Below are 10370 nucleotides of genomic sequence, written 5' to 3'. Positions count from 1 at the left end.
GCACACTGAGAATCCCTTGCATAAAGACAAGGATGCTGGCTTTGGTCTCAAGCGGGCCTGGGGCCAAATCCCCAACCAGGATGACTGTGGTTCAGCGTTCAGCTCCCCTACTTGCTGGGTACATGACCCTGGGTATTTAACCTCTCTGTACCTCAGTTTGCTTTTCTGCTAATGGGGTAGTGATGGTTGCAACCTCCTGCCCAGGGTTGTTGTGAGGCTTAACTAGGGCTCCGTGCTGTTAGCCTGAATTATTATTCCTGCCTTTGTTGTTATTGAGCCCTCTCTAGTGGTCATCCTCTGGCAGCGAGGGGGTGTGAGGAAGGACAATCAGAGCGCATGAGACATGCTCCCAGCTCTCAGGCCCTTTGTATCAGACATGCTGCATCACAGAGAGACAGTCACCTGCTCCTGACTCTAGCGACGTAGGGTGGGGGAGGGCAGGCACTGGGGCAGTCCAGGAGCGGCATTGGGGGCGGCTCAACTCTCCCAAGGGTGCGAGTCTGATCTGATGGGTTATTTAAATATTTTTACATCAAGAATGTATTAGCTAATGACCTATGCTAAGGAGCTCATCAGCAACATGTGGACAAACTTCTCTGTTGAAGATTATATTCAGTTTGAAGATGCTGACTTGCCAGCACTTGAAAAAAAAAAAAAAAAGGAAGCCAAAAGAATGGGTGCCAAAGATTACAGTACCTGAGCCTTTTCAAATGATGTTTAGAGAGCAGAAGAAAAGAGAACATGAAATCTAAATCAGATATTGAAATGGCACGCAAACTGCTCAAAAAACAAGAAGAATCAGAGTGTAAGAAAAACTTCCGAACCAACCCAGTTCCTGCGTTCGTCTTTCTCCCCCTGTATCATGATACAGTCAAGCAAAATGAAGAACGGAGGAGGTCTATGAAGGAGAAAAACAAAGAAGCTCTTTTGGCCTCGCAAAAGCCGTTTGAGTTTATTGCAAGGGAGGAACAGAAGCAAGCAATTTGGGAAAAGCAGCTGAAAGACTTTTTTAAGTCTAAAAAGAAAACAAACCGATTTAAAGCCAGACCTACACCTTGATCTACTTGTGGTTCAACTATCAATGGCAAGTTAACGGAAGAAGAGCTCTGTAGAAACATTAGGACGCAGCAGAGAACCCACGACTTTTTACAGAATTCATCCCCTCTGCCTTGTAGTCTAGCTCGCAGACGTTATGCTACAAGGAAGCCCAAGTGTCCTGAACAGGCTGAAAAGTCCAAGTGTAAACACGAGTTTAGGTGCCAGGCTGCTGATTCTGAAGAATTTCCTGAGAGATATCAGAAACATCACTCAGAACAGAAGCGTCCAAAACCCCTGACGCTCTGTGAATCATCTGACCTTCATGCAGCCTCACATGCATCCACTAAAAGAGAGAAAATCTTGGCAGATACTGAAGCAGATGAAGAAAATTTAAAAGAAACACGTTGGCCTTATCTGTCTCCAAGGTGCAGGTCACCAGTAAGAAGTACAAATGCACAAAGCCTGTGCCTTGTAGCTTCAACCCTTCCATGCCCACGGTGTCCTCCAGGGGAAGAGAACAAGCCACAAGAAAGAGTGAAAAGGAAAGGATGAGAGACTACCGACGAGAACTAGAAGAAAGAGAAGAAAAATTAAAAAACAGGCCGCTGCTATTTGAAAGAGTTGCTCAGAAAAATGCAAGAATGGCAGCAGAAAAGCATTATTCTAACACCTTAAAGGCGCTAGGAATATCTGATGAGTTTGTTTCAGAGAAAGGCCAAAGTGGAAACATATTTGAGTACTTCAGCAATCAAAAGATGAAAAGTTTCACTGAAGATAAAGAAAGCGTTAATGAAGAAGAAAAAATAGAAGAGAGAGAGGATGGGGAAGAAAATTATCTTACTGATACCAACAGCCAAGATTCTTGCAAGGAAACAGGTGAAGGCGATGAAGGGAGTGGAGAGGAGAATTGTGTTGAAGAATAAAACTGAATCAGTCAGCAGGGTCTCCTCTCTGTGCCCCTGCTGTTATTGGCAGCATCGGGGGTCAGAAGCTGCGCTTGTGGTGTTAAGGACATCTATGGGAACCCGTCTGACACGCGCAGGTCTCTTGAGCAAAATCCTCATGTAGCCCGAAAAGGCCGAATCCAGCTGATGGGTGACTTGGTCAGTTAGAGTCAGGCTTTGTCTATTCAGTTTTTAAAATCACTACCTATGGTCTGTTTGCAACTTTGATCTTACTTCTATTTTTAAAAAGTGTTTGAGAATCACAGCTGTCACAAACTGATTAGGTATAAGAATATACATTATTTCATCATTTTGGGTGGAAAAAATTGCTTAACATTGAGAGCAGAGGGGAGTATTGGCCTTTTGTGAATTGTTTGAAAAAAACGTTCTAGAAAGCATGAATCAGTAAATATTTTTAAATTGTAAAAAAAAAAAAAAGAATGTATTAGCACAGTGGTTGTTCAAGAAACATTGACTGAGCACCTTGTGAGTGCCAGGTCCCTTGTGAGTGATCTAAGTGCTGGAGACAAAGCAGCGAACAAGACGCAGTCCCTGTGTGGCACGTACAGCCTAGCTCGGAGAGACATGGAAAAATAAATGAATAAACAGACAATGAAATACACCATCTAATAGCAGGTAGAGAAGTGCTATGAAAAAACGATGAAACAATTTAAGAGATAGAAGAATGAGATGGGGAAAAGGTAGGCATTCTACGCAGGACAGGGAAAGCGGCGCTGGGGAATGACATCCAAATAAAGCAAGCCAGCCTTGGAGACGGTTAAGGAAAGGGCTCTCCAGGCGGTGGAACCAGCAGCTGCAAAGGCCGGGAGGCAGGGCGATCTTTGTCCCATTGGAGGAACAGCAAACAGACCGAGTGTCGCTGGAGCTCAGTGGGTGATGGGCAGTGTGGCAGGAAATGAGGCCTGGGAGAGAGAGAGTTGGGGCCAGCTCAGGTATTTAAATGGAAGAGTGAGTGAAGAGGTATTTAAATAGTGATTTCGAACAGTAATCTTTAAAATCATTACCAATAGAGCCATTTCTGGGGTCGCCTTTCCAACCCCCAGTGTGGTATCTTCTTTCTGGGCTCTGATACTTCTCTCTGGCCCCCACCATCCATAACTAGCCCCCTGCCCCTCACCCCCAGCTCCTTACACAATTCTCTCTCCCACACTGGCTGGCTTTGGCAGAGACTCAGACCTCCAGCTCGGCCTGGTCAGCAGGAAGTCACCCTCGGCTCTGATTCTGAGTAGAATCCTAACCCCCCAGGCTGGGTATTTCCTTTGGTCGGATGAATAAACTCAAGAGAAGGGGGTTGTAGAGACCACTGAGGGAAGAGATCAACAGGGTCTTGTGAGCAGGGCAGGGTGAGGGAGTCCCCCAAACTTCTCCACCAGAAAGAAATTGGGGTGATAAAGATGCCTCTTTGGGTTCTAAATCCACCATGTCTCTTCCCCCAGGACCTTCCTCCCTCCTTCAGGTCACTGGGACCCCGAGGCCAGGGGACATCTGGAGTCCATTAGAATGGCATCAATCCCACACGGGGATGTTTTGACTGGACCCTTGGATGGATTTCTTGTACATTAACAGTGTTTATTTTCCAATAAAGATTCTGAAGTCAAGATTGCTGCCCTGGCCTCTTCTAAGGGGGGGAGAGGAGCCGGAAAGCCTGCCCTGCTGACCCAAGGGTCCTTGGGTCTTCCAATGAGGATGGTGGAAGCTTCGAGATGTGGTATATCACCTTGTAGGTGGTCAGAACCCAAGATTGAGTCCAACCCTCTCATGATACGTAGTCTCTGTTGTAGCTATTCAGCGGTGCCCCTGCAACACAAACAGCCACAGACAATACAGAAACCAATCAACAGGGCTGTGTGTCGATAAAACTTTATTTGTAAAAACAGAGGGGCCACAGTTTGCTGACCTCTGCCTTGTGGTATCCCTATGCTTCCCAAAAGATCTGGGGCACGGTATGTGATCAATAAATATTTATGATCAATAAATATTTGCTGATTTGATGAATGAATCTTGCTGTTCAGGAGCTCTGAGACCTTGAGCAAGTCACTGCCTCTTTCTGAGTCTCCATTTCCTCATTTGTAGAACAAAGAGGTTGTACCAGATGAGTTGTGATAGTCTATGAGAGTAAACCCATGGTATTTCTGCATTATTTTCTAATCTTAAAAAAGTGTCATGTGTGTGTGTGTTCTGCAGGGATTTATACATTTTCTTGGTGCCCTTCTTTGATCAACTTCCTATCGCTATTTCTTTAACTAAAAGGTCTGGTCATAAATTACCGTGGGCCTCTGACCTTCACAGTTCACAAGGGGACAACTGAGCCACCTTCCTGGCCTCTGGTCTATCTTCCACAGCGATGTATTATCAGGACTTCTAGTCATAAGTGACAAAAACGTAAGTGACTAACGCATAAGGAAAATTTATTGGCTCATGAAACTAAAAAGGCCATGTATAATATGGCTTCTAGCACATTCCAGCATGAAACTGTGAGGAGTCTGAGATCTCTACATTCAAACCTGGCCTTCCAGACATATTTGTCAAGGTAGGAGGAAAAAAAAAAATGCTTAGCTTTGTTTTTACCTTTTCCATATTAGGCATGGGGTATGTGGGCCTCCATTTATACTCTTGTCCTGAGGCCCACAGATGAGCTGAAACTGGATGAGCCGGCCCTTGGCCACTGCGGATGGCCCGAGAAAGGCTGCCGATGGCTCTGGCTGGGGGCCGGGCAGCAGGTGGCTTAGCAGCACTCTCTAAAAAGGGACTCAAAAGAAAGTCTAAGTCTCGGGGTTATTGTGAGAAGCGAGTGAGATAACGTGTGCGAGCGGGCTTTGAGAAATCCTATACAACGTCAGGAACTATTATTATTACTGGAAGTGATTAGAGACGGACGTGGTTTCATCACCCTCCTGAGAGATGCTGCCTGAAACCCAGAGGATTCTGGGAAATGCCTGACCCAAGGTGAACAGAGAAGGGCTGTGTGCAGACGGGAGATAAAGCAATGGGCTTAATGTGGCGGGAAATCTTAGGAGCTCCGTAAATATTTAGCTTGCCAACCAGATGTCAGCAGAGCTCTACCTGTGCTAGAAAGTTCTGGAAAAGGCAAGCCGAGTGCCCTGGTATCTAGCCTGAACCTCTCAGAAAAGGAAGGGGTCTTCTCTTTGCTGTCCTGCCCCCCCCCCATCCCTGGGAAATCATGATCCAGTTAGAGGCTTGGAGCTGTGTGCAGAGGTATGTGGAGAATAGTGCAGACAGAGGAGAGAGGACAGATAGAGGTGGAGGAGGGGGGAGGAGAAGAGGAGAGAAGAGGGTGGCCAGAGGGAGCAGAGTGGAGACTCCTAGAACTTTAGAGTTGGAAGGGAGTCCACAGATCCTGCCCAACCCCCCAGGAACTGGATGCTCAGAGAGGTCGAGCAGCCTGCCCAAGGTCACACAGCTAAGCATTGGCCTCCGAAAAGAAAGTCACCAAGGGAGAGTGGTCTGTGGCAAGTGAGAGACGGGGGTGGTCAGAAGACCGCAAAACTACTCCAAACAGACCCCCAGCCACAGGGTCAGCCAAGCTGGCGGTGGGGTGGAGTGGTAAGGAACGAGGGCAGGAGCTAACAATTACGAAGCACCTGGCCCGTGCCAACCACCACGTTGGACCCCTTTTCTTACTGACGGAGTGCTGTCCTTCGATTATTCTTGGTCCACAAACTCAGGTAATTTTTTGCTTTTTTTAATTAAGCAACTTGCCTTTGGTCTCCAGAGAACTGTAGGGAAAGCCAAACTCAGTCCTTCTTGGTGCACCCACCCAAGCCCTGTGCAAATATCCTGTGGTCTGGGATAGCTTGCGTCATGGGAGGCCATTCTTACCCATCCACAGTCCCCTCCTGATGAGGCGTCCTGTTTTCATACGGTCCCTTGGGGACAGGAAGCCCCAACCACTCACGCGAAGGTTAAGGTACAAAACCTTTGGTAAGATTACGGCCTAAATTCCCCAGGTGCACTTCGCAGCCATCAGCTCTAAGGGGCAGAGGTCAAGGGCACAGACTCTGGAGCCAGGTCACCTGGGTTCAAATCATAGCTCTACCACTTATTAGCTGTGCAAACTTGGCAACTGGCTTAACCTCTCTGTGCCTCTCTATGAAATGGAGATAAAAAGTTATGGTGAGCAGTGAATGAGTGAAACCATTTAAGGTACTTAGGATAAGGCCTGGCATAGAGTATGCACTCAATAAATGGCAGCTGGTACTAGCAAATGTCCCTTTCCTCCTTCTTTTTCCTTGGCCTCAGAGGACTCTCTTCTCTCTCCTCGTCCTCTGGGATACTTAGCAATGGGCGGTCCCACTGGGCTAATATGGATAAGAATACAGAGCGACCGGGAGGACCTCATGGCATGATGCACGTGAAGGGTTTAGCATGGCGCTTCATACGCTTTGCTACCATTTTCATATTTCTTATGATCACTGTTGTGATTCTGGTAACCTCCACAGCGGCACTCAGAAGCACCTGCCCTAGTACAGGAGAAAGTGCACAGCAGAAGTGCAGGGGTAACTGGGTATATGACACTGAGTGGCTGGCGCAGAGGAGGTGGAAGAGGGTAGGTAGGGCGGGGTGGGAGGCAGGGAAGGAGGTGGGGGAGGGTCTAACTCTCCTGGCCTCCCAGAGTTTGGCCCTGCCTTTGCCGGCTACTGGCCCTCCCTGGCCTCAGCTGGCCTTACCTCTTGCCAGACTGGACCCCCCAGCTGGCTTGCTTGGCCCCCGGTATCTCTCTGATCCTCTTCTCTCTACCCTCCCCTTGGACTGCTGCTTCTCACTTGACCAGATTGTCTATGACCTTGGGCAAAGCTCTTGAGCCAAACCAGATTCCAGGTTCTGGTGTTATTACACCCATTTGACAGGTCAGGAAACCCAGGCCCACAGGAGGGGCCGTGATTTGTCCTGGATCCCATAGTGAGGCAGGGGCAGGATGCAGACTCCAGTCTCCCACATCCCAACCCCACATTGCTTGCCCTTTCTGGCAAGAGAGGCTGCCTGGGTGATGGGTGAATGCCCGGAGTCTAGACCAGTGGGTCTTACTGATGATATTGCCCTTCAGAGAACATCTGGCAATGTCTGGAGAGGTTTTGGTTGTCACACCTGGGGGACAGGGGTGCCACTGGCATCTAGTAGGTAGAGAAAAGGAATGCTACTTAAACGTCCTACAATGCACAGGACAGCCACCCCTCCCCCTACAAAGAGTTATCCGGCCCCAAATGACAATAGTGCCAAAGCTGAGAAACTCTGGTCTAGATTCACATGCAGCTTTAAACCTTGCACCCATGATTTAACCCCAAGTTCCTCTAATGTAAAATGGTGATAATAACACCACAAAGCTTGTAGAATTCGGGGAGGATTAAATGACCTAATGCATGTAATGAGCCAAACCTGGTGGTTGGTGGAAAGTGAGTTTACTCTAATAAATGGGGGTGCAGGGGTGGGGATGGAGGAACCGTGCACCAGTGGGGTTGGCTCCTGACAGCGTCCCGTAACTAAACTCCGGGACGTGCAAAGGAAGAACACAATCTCCTGAACCAAACCCAAGTGGCACAATTGTGTCTAATAGAATTTTGAGTTCCTCCCCACCCCCTGCCATCAGCATTTGAAAATTTGAGTGTTAATTTAAAAGGAGAAACTGCATTACCTGTTCACCACGCAGATCTGAACTTCCATTTTAATTTGCCTTCATTATCTCTCGTTCTTATTAAGAACGGTAAATCTGTTTTGTGTTTTCATTATTCCATTAGCTGGAGGAAGCTCATCAGTAATGTGGGGGAACTGCCAACATAAATAGCACAATTTTCATGCAGGGGAGGCAATAATTGACTTAAATCGCTATTCTGTGGAGGCTGCAGCTCACAATTAGAGAAAGCGGCATGATTTAAAAACGAGTTAGAATTGATTGGATTTCAGGGGAAACCAGGTTTGGAATGTGTTAATTGCATTCCGCCTCAACACCAGGTCTAAATGAAGCAGCCAGAGATTTAGGGAAATAACAAAATCTTCTCTAGAAATGGCCCCAAATTGCTTAATAGCATAGGAAAGATCTGATTAAGATGGGGGGCTAATGGCCTGCTGTATTTCGGGGTGACGGGCTGAATTCTTACCTTAGAAACTGCTCCAGAGAAGAAGTAACATACATCAGTCTGTTGTATGGCCTGGCTGAGTTTGGGGAGCAAATATCAGTGGCAACTCCTTCCTGTTAGAACCTAGGTCTGACTACGTGCTACCTTTGCTCAAAGCCCACCAGTGGCTTTCACCTCATTCCAGGAAAAGCTTCGTCCTTACAATGGCATGCCAGACTCTATGTGATCCGTCCTGTAAACTTGCTGACCTCCTCACTCACCAGAGTGACCAAGGTCCTTCATTGGCCCCTGCCTATGTCTCTACTCTCATCTTGTCTCTCACTGTTTTTCCTCCCACTCAGCCACCCAGAATTACTGAAAGATCCCTGATGGTCCCATGCTCTGCTGTGCCCCAGAACCTTTGCCTATGTTGTCCCTGCCTCACTCACCTGGTTAATTCCTAAACTGTACGCAGAGCTTACTTGGTTCGTGCCCCTCTTCTCCTTTACTCTTTTCTCTTAAAGTTCCTAGAAATTCAGAGAAAAAGAATTAGTGGAAAACTTGTTTTATGTGATTAGCTACCCAAGCACCCCCCAGGTTACTGGAGCTTTCCTCTCATCCCCTCTACATACAGAAATGGGAACAGACATGTCTATATACAATGATTTTGCTTCCTGGTCACAGCTTACTGGTCCAAAGGTGGCCTTGGATCCAAATTGGACTAATCAGAGTTCTTCCCTGGGAATTTGGAATGTGACCTAAGGATTTGAATCTCAGCCTGGATGCATTTTTATGTCTTTCTCTTTTGCACTCTCTTTTTCTTTCTTTATCCTTTTGCTTAATTTCCTCTTTATACATAATTTTACATGTGTTAGTGTACATTTTTTAGTACAGTACTTGGTTCCCTTGTTCCTATTTCCTCCCACTTTCACCTGCATCACCCCTGTAACCAAACGTGAGGTTAACCCAGGTTAACAACCCATAATGTATCATTTCAAAATACCCTGATTTATCCTTATATCTTTATCTATGTTTATATTTATGTGATACATGCAAATATATACAAATGGTTGGGATTTTTTCCAACTATTCTTTGTTTTACAAAAATGGGATCTGCACACTCTTTTCTGCACCTTGTTCTTTTTCTCTTTAAGAATATCTCATAGAAATCTGTCCAGGTCAACTGAGGAAGCTCTTCATTCTTGCAAATGGTGGCATGTTGGTCTGGGTTGAGGATATACCAGAAGGAATGGCTATTATTCTCTGAGTAGAAGCAGAGAAAGTGGATCTAAAGACAGAGAAGGAAGCAGGGACTCAGAGAGAAACAGCAAGACAGATGCCTTCCGCGTTTGGGCTGGCATAGACCTCACCTGCCACGAGCCTTCAGATCCGGGAGACCCCACAGTTTCTTAATGAGAAAGTGGCCCTGTCTGGGTTTAAGCCAACTCAGTGGGTATCAATTGGTTGTAACAGAGTCTTAACTAATACAGGTGAACTAGGCCTGATGCTTTATGACTATCTGGGGCTCGTTTGGACCTTGGGTGGTGAGAGTGGGATTAGCCAACTCCTCAGTTAATGACATGTTATCATAATTGGTCCAGACAAGTCCCAGCCCTTGACTGACTTGTTCATTTTTGTGTCTATTCACTTTTAGTCCATCCTCCACTTTCACCTCCTACCACTCAGCTGTCAGATGTGCTTTTGTCTTTTATTCTGTATTGATTATGCTTAAAATATGCAAGCATTGCTTTGTGAGTATGAATTTTAAAATTATATATGTGGCATTATGGGATAGACTACTTTCCCTCTTTTCGTTTGTTTTGTTTTTCACCCCAGGCTCAGAGCGCTGGGTCAGTCATCCTCCTCTGCTCTCACATTATCATCCTTGGTTATGCAAGGTCCAGGTCTTGTTCTAGAAATCCATTTAGTGCCTCCCATCTCCATTCCCCACTCCCTTTCCTCCCTTTGGCATGTTTGAATGTACCCTGTTTGTATGCGTGTTTTTGCAAAACATGTGTGATTGCTTTGTGTGTGTCTATTTCCAACTTCTGTAAATGGTATTGCAGTGTGATTTTAGACCTCCCTGTGTTGCTGTGTGCACATCTGGGGCATTGTTTGTAACTGTCTCATAATCTTCCTTGGTGTGTATCTGGCATATTTTCCTTACTGTCAAAGAATAATTCAGAGACATTTAGTTAGTTAGTTGCCTGCTGTTTAATTCCCACATGAGGAAGACTCACATTTGTAGAGGGCTTCAAGGAACAAAGGCAAAAATGGAATTTGTAAGAGAGAGGAA

At 46.3% G+C, this 10370-nt stretch overlaps 1 pseudogene; it reads left to right on the top strand.

Annotated features, from left to right (window-relative positions):
• The first annotated feature begins 550 nt into the window (after positions 1-550).
• On the top strand, positions 551-1961 carry LOC103009813 (protein FAM161A-like; annotated as a pseudogene).
• The last annotated feature ends 8409 nt before the right edge of the window (positions 1962-10370 follow it).

Source organism: Balaenoptera acutorostrata, chromosome 15 (genome assembly GCF_949987535.1).
Source record: "Balaenoptera acutorostrata chromosome 15, mBalAcu1.1, whole genome shotgun sequence".
NCBI classification, from domain to species: domain Eukaryota; kingdom Metazoa; phylum Chordata; class Mammalia; order Artiodactyla; family Balaenopteridae; genus Balaenoptera; species Balaenoptera acutorostrata.
The sequence above is the reverse complement of the archived record's forward strand: the minus strand, read 5'-3'. Positions and strand labels throughout refer to the sequence as shown.